We start from the raw sequence: 12,219 nt of genomic DNA on the forward strand, positions 1-12,219 counted from the left end.
GCTCCATTCTCAGATTCTGGGGGGCATGACGTGGACATAACTTTTGGGGGCCCCCCATTCAACCCACTACAGCAGCCCAGTTCCCAACCTTGCTCAGGACAGCATCAGGCTGGTGATGTTCCGTCTTTCTGCACGGAGGTGTCTTTTGTTTCCTGTGGTGACAGTGAGGTTGGGTGGGGGCGCTGCTGGCCGACCTCCCGGTCATTCCAGGGACCACGCTGAAGTGTCCTCCCCGGGAGGATGCGAGCACGGCCAGGGCTCCCTGTGGTCAGTCACACCTCCCCACATCCCGCGGTAGGGCCACCTTTCCTGCGTCCTGGGGCAGGGTCATGCCTGTGTATACGGCAGGGCACACAGCAGTGCATGCAGCAGGCCTGATACCTGCCCTTGCCATGGAGCTGGGGGCTTGGAGATGGTGTAACATCCGACGGGACGTGGGGCCGACCTCGGGGAGGATGTTGGGCTGAAGCGTTTGGGAGCCACTGGAGGGAACCCTCACCTGTCTGCACAGGTGGATTGAGGACAGCGACCAAGGGTGGGAAGGCGGGGGAGCCCAGGGAGAGTCCTGGGTCATCCCTGAGGCTGGACAAGGGGTGTGGAGCTGGGGGTGATGGCGGTGGGGAGAAGGGGCTGATGGCTGGTCAGTGAGGGGACGGACCATCCAGGGCAGCGGGGAAGGTGAAGACTGTGCCCGACGTGAGGACGGGGAGACCAGCAGGCGGCGCTGCAGGCGCGGGTATCAGGGCTGCTCCCTGCAGTTTGGTGCCTGAGACCCGCACAGCTGGAAACCATCCGGTGTCTGGCCAGACCCCAGCCGGGAAGAGAAGGGAAGCCCCGTCTACACTGCTGGAAACACCCGTGCCAGGCATTCACCCTCCTCTTCACCCGGTGGGGAAACAGGCAAATTGAAGTGCAGAGTGATGGGGCTGAGGTGGGAAATGTGGGTGCTTGGAGCCTGGAGAGGAGGGTTCCTGAGGGGGTGAGACCACAGGGAGCAGGGGAGGGACAGGGGGTGGGCAGGGGGGCGGTCAGTGAGCGTCCGGCGCTGGAGCACGTCCGTCCTCCCTCGGGCCAGCCCGCCTTCCCCGAGCCTGGGTCTTTAAACACAGGGGACCCTGGAAGAGAGTTTTCTGTCTGGCTGGTTCACTGAGGCTGGATGTTTGTGGGGACATGGGCCAGCCTGGTGGCCCCGGTGAAGACATCGTTCTCTCTGGCGGAATGAGGTGGACACTCAGTCCCCGCTCTGTGGATGCTGTAGCCCTCTGGGTGTCATGTCTCTTCTTGGGGGTCGCTGGGGCTTTATCCTCACTCCATGGGGTACGGGAGGGGAGGGATGGATTCGTCCTGGCCTAGCTGTGTCTGGGCTCCTGGGGAAGATCTCTCTGGCCCACAGATTCACAGGCCTCAGTCACCCCTGCTCGACATCCCCCTCCAGGAACTCGGCACGAGGACCTGCCCCGTGAAACGGGGAGCCTGGGTCGGGGGCGCTGGTGGGTCACTTCTCAGATGACCACGCTCAGGTTTCGGGGTGGTGTGGGGTGGCCTGCAGCCACTCGCTGTGGTCGCCATGCCGCTGCGGCTCCTTTCTGGGGCCTGAGATGCCCCAGGGGTGGCGGGGCGAAGGTCACTGTGACAGGGACGTGTGGGCTGGGGGCCGTGGGTCCCTCCCCGAGGAGGAGTGGGGGTCGTGCCCAGAGGGGAGGGGCCAGTGACGGCCATCCTGATCCAGGATGACCTCATCTCCAGATCCGTAACTAACTGTACCTGCAAAGACCCTGCTTCCAAATAAGGCTCCATTCTCAGATTCTGGGGGGCATGACGTGGACATAACTTTTGGGGGCCCCCCATTCAACCCACTACAGCAGCCCAGTTCCCAACCTTGCTCAGGACAGCATCAGGCTGGTGATGTTCCGTCTTTCTGCACGGAGGTGTCTTTTGTTTCCTGTGGTGACAGTGAGGTTGGGTGGGGGCGCTGCTGGCCGACCTCCCGGTCATTCCAGGGACCACGCTGAAGTGTCCTCCCCGGGAGGATGCGAGCACGGCCAGGGCTCCCTGTGGTCAGTCACACCTCCCCACATCCCACGGTAGGGCCACCTTTCCTGCGTCCTGGGGCAGGGTCATGCCTGTGTATACGGCAGGGCACACAGCAGTGCATGCAGCAGGCCTGATACCTGCCCTTGCCATGGAGCTGGGGGCTTGGTGATGGTGTAACATCCGACGGGACGTGGGGCCGACCTCGGGGAGGATGTTGGGCTGAAGCGTTTGGGAGCCACTGGAGGGAACCCTCACCTGTCTGCACAGGTGGATTGAGGACAGCGACCAAGGGTGGGAAGGCGGGGGAGCCCAGGGAGAGTCCTGGGTCATCCCTGAGGCTGGACGAGGGGTGTGGAGCTGGGGGTGATGGCGGTGGGGAGAAGGGGCTGATGGCTGGTCAGTGAGGGGACGGACCATCCAGGGCAGCGGGGAAGGTGAAGACTGTGCCCGACGTGAGGACGGGGAGACCAGCAGGCGGCGCTGCAGGCGCGGGTATCAGGGCTGCTCCCTGCAGTTTGGTGCCTGAGACCCGCACAGCTGGAAACCATCCGGTGTCTGGCCAGACCCCAGCCGGGAAGAGAAGGGAAGCCCCGTCTACACTGCTGGAAACACCCGTGCCAGGCATTCACCCTCCTCTTCACCCGGTGGGGAAACAGGCAAATTGAAGTGCAGAGTGATGGGGCTGAGGTGGGAAATGTGGGTGCTTGGAGCCTGGAGAGGAGGGTTCCTGAGGGGGTGACACCACAGGGAGCAGGGGAGGGACAGGGGGTGGGCAGGGGGGCGGTCAGTGAGCGTCCGGCGCTGGAGCACGTCCGTCCTCCCTCGGGCCAGCCCGCCTTCCCCGAGCCTGGGTCTTTAAACACAGGGGACCCTGGAAGAGAGTTTTCTGTCTGGCTGGTTCACTGAGGCTGGATGTTTGTGGGGACATGGGCCAGCCTGGTGGCCCCGGTGAAGACATCGTTCTCTCTGGCGGAATGAGGTGGACACTCAGTCCCCGCTCTGTGGATGCTGTAGCCCTCTGGGTGTCATGTCTCTTCTTGGGGGTCGCTGGGGCTTTATCCTCACTCCATGGGGTACGGGAGGGGAGGGATGGATTCGTCCTGGCCTAGCTGTGTCTGGGCTCCTGGGGAAGATCTCTCTGGCCCACAGATTCACAGGCCTCAGTCACCCCTGCTCGACATCCCCCTCCAGGAACTCGGCACGAGGACCTGCCCCGTGAAACGGGGAGCCTGGGTCGGGGGCGCTGGTGGGTCACTTCTCAGATGACCACGCTCAGGTTTCGGGGTGGTGTGGGGTGGCCTGCAGCCACTCGCTGTGGTCGCCATGCCGCTGCGGCTCCTTTCTGGGGCCTGAGATGCCCCAGGGGTGGCGGGGCGAAGGTCACTGTGACAGGGACGTGTGGGCTGGGGGCCGTGGGTCCCTCCCCGAGGAGGAGTGGGGGTCGTGCCCAGAGGGGAGGGGCCAGTGACGGTCCTGGGTGTCAACAAGCACAGTGCCCCCCCCCCAGACTGGGTGTGGGTTTCCTGCGGCCCCGTCACTGCACACCAGATGGGGGGCAGGGGTTGGAACAGGGGATGTTTACTCTCAGGCCCGGAGCCCTAGATCAAGGTGTTGGGGGCCTGCCCCTCCCACGGGTTCTGGGGTCAGTCAGTCCCAGGCCACCCTCAGCCCCATCTCTGTCTCTGCCATCACACTGCCTTCTCCCCCGTGTGTCTGTGTCCAACCTCTGCTCATGAGGACCTCCCCACACACAGGTCAGTGACCTCGTCTCTCCCCTGGCACCTCTGCGGTGGCCCATCTGCCCACAAAGTCCCATTCTGAAGTCCCAGGGAGTCCATCTTCCGGGGCCTCTTGAGGTGACCAATCCTGGTGGATGACACAGCTCGTGGAGGTGGGGCCCCAAGGCCGGAAGCCAGGAGCCTCACGGAGGACATGGTGTCCTGACTCAGGAAGGACAGACGGACAGGCAGAGGTGAGAGGGCGGCCGAGCGGGCGGTCAGCCCTGCCCTCCGGAGAGTGAGGAGTCTCTTGAGGGCCGGGCCGGAGCTGGCGGGCGGGACGCAGAGGTCAGAGGCGGGCAGCCTGGTCTGCGACGTGTGGGTCACATAACAGCCACCAGCCCCAGCCTTAATGCTAACCCTCCAAACCAACACCAAGCCAGATCTAATCAAACCACACAAATACATCATACAAAAGAAAATTCCACCAGTATACCCTGTAAATATGAACGCAAACATCCTCCACAAAATTAGAGCAACATGAAACCAACGGAACATGAAATGGACGATGCCATAAGCAACTCTCTCTACACCAGAAATGTCAGGTTGTTCAACATATTAAAACTAAGCAATGTATTGAACCTCTACACACATGATCGTATCAATTATTGCAGAAGAAGCTATAATCAAAATCCGGTGCTATTTCATGATACAAACACTCAAGAAAGTAGGAATAAAAGGAAATTTGTTCAATATGAAAAAGAGTAGTACACAAAGCCACAGCTAACATCATGCTCAATATTAAAAACTGAAAGCTTTCCTCCTGAAATCAGGAACAAGGCCAGGAAACTGGCCTTCGCCTCTGTTACTTAATAGCGTATTAGAAGTTCTACCCAGAGTTTTGAGGGAAAAAAGAAAAGGCACCCATGTGTGAATGGAAAAATTAAAACTGTGTCTACTCACAGAACACAGATCACATCATCTTATATATAAAACATCCTGTAACAACAAAAAATTATTTGAGCTAGTCAACTAATTCAGCAAAGTTATAGGACAAATATTAATTCACAAAAATCTCTTATACATATATGCTAGCAATAAATAATCTGAAAAAGAACTTATGAAAACAATTTAATTTTAAATAATGTCAACATTAATATTTAAGAATATATTTAATCAAGATACAAGACTTGCTTTTATGTATGTAAAGTTGTCTGTACATTTGAAACTATTGGGAAGTAAATTACTTTTCAAACCACCATGTCAAAACCATGCCAGAAAAGCAGAGAAAACATCAAACTTCCATACAGAGGCCAAGCCTCACCCAGACCCAGTTCACCCAAAGTCCACATGTCATTTACAAGCATTGTGGGAAGAATATATTATGACTTCCCAATATAAAGGACTTCCCTTTCTTCCCTGTTGTGTATGACCTGGATGTGGTAGAAACAGTGGGATTTTGGAATTCCAATTTTCCACAACATTCCACCAAAAAACTATTAAAAATAATAAATGAATTCAGTACAGATCAATTCACAGAAACCAACTGCATTTCTAAACACTAATAATAAACCATCAGAAAGAGGGGAAAAAAAATCCTACTTACAATTGCATCAAAAAGAACAAAATAACAAGGAATAAATTTAATCAAGGACGTGAAAGACCTGCACACCGAAAACTTTAAGACGTTGATGAAGAAACTGAAGAAGACACAAATCAATGGAAAGATACCGCGTGTGCATGGAATTCAAGAATTACTATTGTTAAAATGTCCATTCTGGGCTTCGCTGGTGGTGCAGTGGTTGAGAATCCGCCTGCCAATGCAGGGGACACGGCCCGAGCCCAGGTCAGGGAAGATCCCAAATGCCGCGGAGCAATTAATCCCGTGCGCCACAACTACTGAGCCTGTGCTCTAGAGCTCGCGAGCCACAACTACTGAGCCCGCGTGCCGCAACTACTGAAGCCCACAACTACTGTTGCGGAGTCCGCGCTCCGTAATGAGAGGCCAGCGCACTGCAACGAAGAGTAGCCCCCCCTCGCCGCCAACTAGGGAAAGCCCGAGCGCGGTAACGAAGACCCAACGCAGCCATAAATAAATAAAGAAAGAAGTAAATTTATTAAAATAAAATGTCTATTCCCCCCAAAGCAACGTACACAGTGAATGCAAGCCCTCCTAAAATTCCAATGGTAGTTTTTCACAGAAAAAGAGCAAAGCCTCCTAATATCTGTGTGGAACCACAAAGGACCCCAAATAGCCAAGGCGACACTGAGAAAGGAGAACAGGCTGGAGGTATCTCCCTCCCCGACTTCACACTACCGGTATGAAGCTACAGTCACCAACACTGTGCGGAATTGGCACAAAAACAGGCTCACGGACCAGAGGAACAGGACAGAGAGCCCAAAATTCAACCCACATGGAGGGGGTCCATTAATTATGACAAAGGGGCCAAGGACACACCAAGAGGAAGACCAGTCCCCACCATAAACGGTGCTGGGAAAACTGGACACCATCTACACCACACACTAAACTGACTAAAAACCCAGCTTTCCACAGCAAGCACTTCTGGGTCGCCTGAAAACAGACGTCAGTCACCCACAGGAAGCTTCTCCCCACTTCTCCTCACCTTTTCCTCCCGGCGTCGCCTGGGTCGTCAGGAAACCCAGCTCCCGTCAGCGTGGACGCAGCCCCGTGTTGTCCTAAAGCTGAAACCCCGGCGAGTCCTAAGGAGACTGAGCTCTGTCAGCAGAGACGCTGACCCGGGCGTCCCAGCCGAAGCCCCGGCGGTGCCTGAGGAGACCCAACTGCTCTCAGCTGGGCGCAGAGTCGAGCCCGCGGGGAACGCGTGTGCGCAAGCCCAGGAAGTCTCCCCACTTTCTCCTCACAATTTCCTCCCGCGTCGGCACCTCCGGGCAGGTCCTGAGGAGCCTGGACTCCTGTCAGCGAGGACACGGCCCCGCGTTGTCCCGAAGCCCTGGCGGGGCTCGAGGAGGCCGAGCTCCCGCCAGCCGGCCGCAAACCCAAGTCCGGGGGCGGAACTCGCACGCACGGTGGGGTCAGCCGGGTGAGTTGCGCGCCCCCTGCGGGACGCCCAGGAAGTGCAGGCCCCGCAGCGCTCCGCTTTCAGCCAGGCCGCACTCCCTGTGGGCCCTTGGGCTGCTCCCACTAAATTTTGGAAATTCAAATTGAAATCGAGCTGAATATCCTGCCGTGTCTTCTCAAAACATAGTTAAGGAGCAACTAATTGGAAACCATATGGAATGAAATGAATGCAGACAGAAGCTTTACAACTGACACCAGAAGGCACTCAAAATTGTCCACAAATTTTAAATCGCAAAACTAACAATTCTAGAGGAGGGACTTCACTGGAGGCCCAGTGGTTAGGACTCCGCACTTCCAATGCAGGGGGCGCAGATTCGTCCCTGGTCGGGGTACAAAGATCCTGCATGCCCTGCAGCACAGCCAAAAAAAAAATAATAATAATAATAAAATTTTAATTAAAAAATACGAGCTAGTGGACTAGACAGTGATGGCGGGTGGCATCGGCCTGCAGCGGCCTGAAGCAGGGTTTCAGTTCCCTGCCAGAGATTGAAGTCAGGCCATGGCAGTGACAGCGCTGAATCCTAGCCACTAGACCACCAGGGACCGGTGGCCAGTGACAAGGCGCTGGCCCATCAGCTGTGTAGAAATTAATTTCCACAGAGATGGAAAATAATGAAACAAGTAAAGTGTTTATTAGGAGGAAAAAGGGTACGTGTAGATAGACACACGGGCAGGCTCAGAGATTTGCGCCTTCCTGGTAGTTTGAATCACTTTTATGGGGCATTTCTTCCAGGTTTCCTTTGGCCAATCATCTTGCTTTGCCTGGTTCTGAGTCCGTATTTGGTTTATCTCAGGGTCCTCCCATGTGTGCGCGTGCATCTCTTAGCCAAGATGTAGTCTAGAGAAGAGGCCTATGGGTAGGTTGGCATCACTTACTGTGGGGTGTCGCCCCCTCCCTATTTGACCCCCAGGAGCCCTTCTGCGCATGTGTAGTCGGAGAGGTCTCCTTGACCTCGAGAATGAGGAACATGTGGTCTTTTATCTCTTACCTGGGCAGGACCCAGCTCTTCTCTTTCTCCTCATCTTGGAGTATCTGTCCACATGGGACAAACTCCAGCTGCTCAGCCTGGGGCCCGTCTATCTCCTGCCTCAACAGGAACGCTCCTTCCTTGCTGGTGGAATGCACGTACAGCCACGTTGGAGGTCAATTTGGCAGTTTCTTCCAAATCTAAACAAATCTCACTTTAGGACCCAACAATCACACCTCTAGTATTTAGACAACTGTTTTGAAAACCTGTGTTCCAACAAAAACTAACATAAAATTATGCACAGCCTAAGACGGTTGTTTTGGGTCTGTGTAGGGATTTTTGGTTGTTTTTTTGTTTGTTTTCTTCTTAACTCCATAGACATCGTAACTGTACATACAATCAATGTTTGTATTTACCACTGTTTTTGTTATTCATTCTTTCTTACAGCTCAGACTTCTGAAATATATCCTTCAGTAGAGTCAGGACAGGGTGGGGTTAGTGAGGCACCAGGGGCACGACATTCAAGGAGGAGCTCCTGGGACTTCCCTGGTGGTCCAGCGGTTAAGACTCCACGCTCCCAATGCAGGGGGCCCAGGTTCTATCTCTGGTCAGGGAACTAGATCCCGCATGCCACCGCAACGAAGATCCCGCATGCGGCAACGAAGATCCCATGTGCCACAACTAAGAACCGGCGCAGCTAAATAAATATATTTTTATATAAATATATTTTATATAATTATATTTTATATAAATATATATTTTTAAATTATGCACAGCAGGGGATTCCCTGGTGGCGCAGTGGTTGAGAATCCGCCTGCCGATGCAGGGGAGACGGGTTCGTGCCCCGGTTCAGGAAGATCCCACATGCCACAGAGCAGCTAGGCCCGTAAGCCATGGCCGCTGAGCCTGCACGTCCGGAACCTGTGCTCCGCAACGGGAGAGGCCGCGGCAGTGAGAGGCCCACGTACCGCAAAAAAAAAAAGGGAATATCCAGCAACATGGCACTAAGTAAACAAAGGAACGCTCTGGAACCTTTGCAAACCAAGAGAAGATGTTCACGTAACAGTGTTTACTGAAATGAGAAGAACGCAAATACTATAGCATAGATGTGAATAGGTGCCTGGTTCTGCACACGTGAGACAAGTGACATGACAACTGTGGACCAAGTCTGGGGACAGACCAGGGGTTCTGGTGTCAGGCAGCAGTGACCTCAAGTAGAGGCCAGGTTTCCATGGGGAGCACCCATCTCCCCCAAACCTAGATGTACTTCCTGAGAGCAATGAACACAGGAAGATGGTGTAGGAGACAAAAGAACTCACTTATGGGCTTAATGTCCCCAAGACCGTTTGGCCTTTGTCCTCCACCCACAGATCTAAGTGTCTATTAAACAGGAGCTAACCAGGGCCAGAGCCAAACACAGAAGCTGCTACACAGCAGGTGCTCCATAAAGCACCGTTGAATTAATGGAGCTGCTCCTACGTGGAGGCCGAGTAAGGGATCTGACGCATCTCACTGCCCTTTACTGACTGAAAATGCCAGCCCACTAACAAGGTCTAAGGTGATTAATTATAGAATTTAACACATTTATTTTAAAAGGGACTGCAAAAGACTGTCTTGATAAAAACACATACAAAACCGGTCACATTCTTTATCATACAGATTGACTGATTTATGTGCAATGTAGCCATTTATTGAAAAGCTAGCATTCACTAGATATCAATTATCAGCAGACGAAAACTGGATATAATGTCCTAGGCGTGCATACTTATTCACATGCTAAATCATGGATACAATCACCTCTCTAGATGCAGCAGAAGATACACAACACGAGCTGCCAATTTATTTCTAGAAGTTCATGATGAGGTGGCGGGAGAGTAACCAAACCAAACTCAGGTCCACTTACCTGCGCACAGCAAAGCCAACCTACTGACACTGGGTGGTGGTGAAGGAAAGTGCAGTGTTTATTTCAGGGCCATCAAGGAGGACGGGCAGCTCATGCTCAAAAGGCCCAAACTCCCCGAAGGCGTTCAGGGAAAAGTTTTTAAAGACAGGTTAAGGGAAAGGGTTGTGGGGTACATGATCAGCTCATGGACATTCTTCTGACTGGTTGGTGGTGAGGTAACTGGGAGTCAGCATCATCAACCTTCTGGTTCTAACAGGTTCTGGGCTCTATGTGCTTGTGGTCAGCATGAAGTTAACTTCTTCACCTGGTGGGGGTTTCAGTATCTGCAAAACAGCTCAAAGTATATGGGTCAGAATATTATCTATAGCCCTTGAGGAGGAATTAAAGGTCCTTGACTTTGTTTAATGGCTAAACTATTATTATTTTGTCTTGCCTGTTTTCCTTTGTCTCTGAATTTTTTCCCTTCTCTGATTAAATCTGTTCTTTGGAACTTGGGGAAGGCCTAGGAGGCTAAAGCTTTTCTACAAACAAGAGGCCATGGACACAGAAGGGGGGTGGTGTTTCTGCCCCACGGAAGGCCCTGCAGGGTCCTGCTTGGTTTCAAAACTCTAAACCCAGAGGAAATGGGTGATTTCCTAGTAAAAATACACATTGACAAAATGGACAGTAAACTAAGGAAAATATAAAAGCTCCCATTGGAAAATATTGGTTTACAGTTAACAACTGAATGTTAATTGACCTTTAACACATTCTGATTTTAATATCAAAGCTTGATGTACTTACATATTTCATCTAATGTAGGATGTCAACGTTTAATAAAACAGACATTATTTTACGTACCATTACAACTTTGATGCCAATTAAATTTTGACTTGCTCAAAAAAAACTTCTTGATGAGATTACTTCCATTAAAGCCAGAAAAGTAAATTTTTTTAAAAAAAAATATTTATTTACTTATTTGGCTGTGCTGGGTCTTAGTTTCAGCACACAGGATCTTTAGTTGCGGCATGCAGGATCTTTAGTTGTGGCATGCAGGCTCTTAGTTGCACCATGTGGGATCATTTAGTTGCAGCAGGCAGACTCTTTTTTTTTTAAGATTTATTTATTTGGTTGCGCTGGGTCTTAGTTGTGGCAGGCAGGCTCCTTAGTTGTGTCTCCAGGGCTCCTTAGTTGCAGCATGTGAACTCTTAGCTGTGGCATGCACGTGGGATCTAGTTCCCTGACCAGGGATTGAACCTGGGCCCTCTGCATTGGGAGTGTGTGGAGTCTTAACTGCTGGACCACCAGGGATGTCCCCAGAAAAGTACATTTTTAATAAATTCTGGTTTGGGTCTAAATATTAAATTCAAACTTAAATAATGCTGCGAGTTTTAATACACCTACTTTTCAGTGTGTCAATTTATTTTTTCAACTGTGTTAACACTGTAACAAAAAAGGACCATTACAACACTCTCGAGGGCAAGAACACAGGGGCATCTGGCCCTCAGGTGGACGCAGGACTGCCATCCCCACGGCCCAAGAGTTTCTCCTCTTTCTCTGCAGGGACTTCTCCCCGTAAACACCCTGAATCTTTAAGAACCACAGGGTGCCATGAGTAAGAGCGCCCAAAGCCTTCATGCAAGGATGCTTTTATAAAATAAGTCCTGCTGAAATACTCCAGGAGAAATAGAGATACAACATGTGGCAGAGTCCAGGAGACAAGCGTAGAAGACTAACATCCCTGGGGGGACGCCACACCTCCCCCCTGCGAACTCAGGGCTGCCAACACGATCCCAGCTGTGTCCTCGGGATGCAGCACCCAACACGCCCCACTCACAGTTTAGCAGTGGCCAGTTCATCCCCTCCAACAGTCCTGGTGAATCTCTGAAATTCAGTGTTCTGATTATTCAATGCCATAATTTAGAAATTCCAACTGAAGTAGAGCCCACCAGTCCTGTGCCTTGATCAGAAAATATACAGGTAAGGAAAAGCAAAGTAGAAGGTCAACCAAAGTCAAATGATATTCTATATCACAGTGCTACGGTCGGAATGTTTGTGTCCCCCCAAAATCCACAGGTGGAAATCCTAACACCCATGTGATGGTGGTAGGAGGGGCAGGCTTTGGGAGGTGATTAGGTCATGAGGGTGGAATACTCAGGAATGGGATTAGTGCCCTTGTAAAGGAGACGCTAGCCCCTTTCCTCCATGTGAGATACAAGGAGAAGTCTGCCACCAGAAAGCGAGCCCTCACCCTACCAGGCTGGCACCCTGATCTCAGACTTTCAGCCTCCAGGACTGGGAGACATAAATTGCTATTGCTTATAAGCCACCCCGTCTGTGGTAGTTTGTGATAGCAGCCCAGATGGACTAAGGCAATCAGCAATGATGTAGGGGACAAATTGGAATTCTAAATGAAAAAAAAAAATTAACAATAGCGCACAGCAACAAAGAGTAGCCCCCGCTCGCCGCAACTAGAGAAAGCTCGCGTGCAGCAACGAAGACCCAACACAGCCAAAA

At 52.1% G+C, this 12,219-nt stretch overlaps 1 long non-coding RNA gene across 2 annotated transcripts in view; it reads right to left on the bottom strand.

Moving 5' to 3' along the window:
- Window positions 1–6,742, bottom strand: part of LOC114487741 (uncharacterized) — a 189,227-nt gene extending 182,485 nt beyond the window's left edge. For both annotated transcript variants that reach the window (XR_008619299.1, XR_008619300.1), the window contains exon 1: window positions 6,377–6,742. This is a non-coding gene — a long non-coding RNA (uncharacterized lncRNA). The remainder of the gene's footprint in view (window positions 1–6,376) is intronic.
- Between the last annotated feature and the right edge of the window lie 5,477 nt (window positions 6,743–12,219).

This window comes from Physeter macrocephalus, chromosome 14, assembly GCF_002837175.3.
Source record: "Physeter macrocephalus isolate SW-GA chromosome 14, ASM283717v5, whole genome shotgun sequence".
In the NCBI taxonomy this organism is placed as follows: domain Eukaryota; kingdom Metazoa; phylum Chordata; class Mammalia; order Artiodactyla; family Physeteridae; genus Physeter; species Physeter macrocephalus.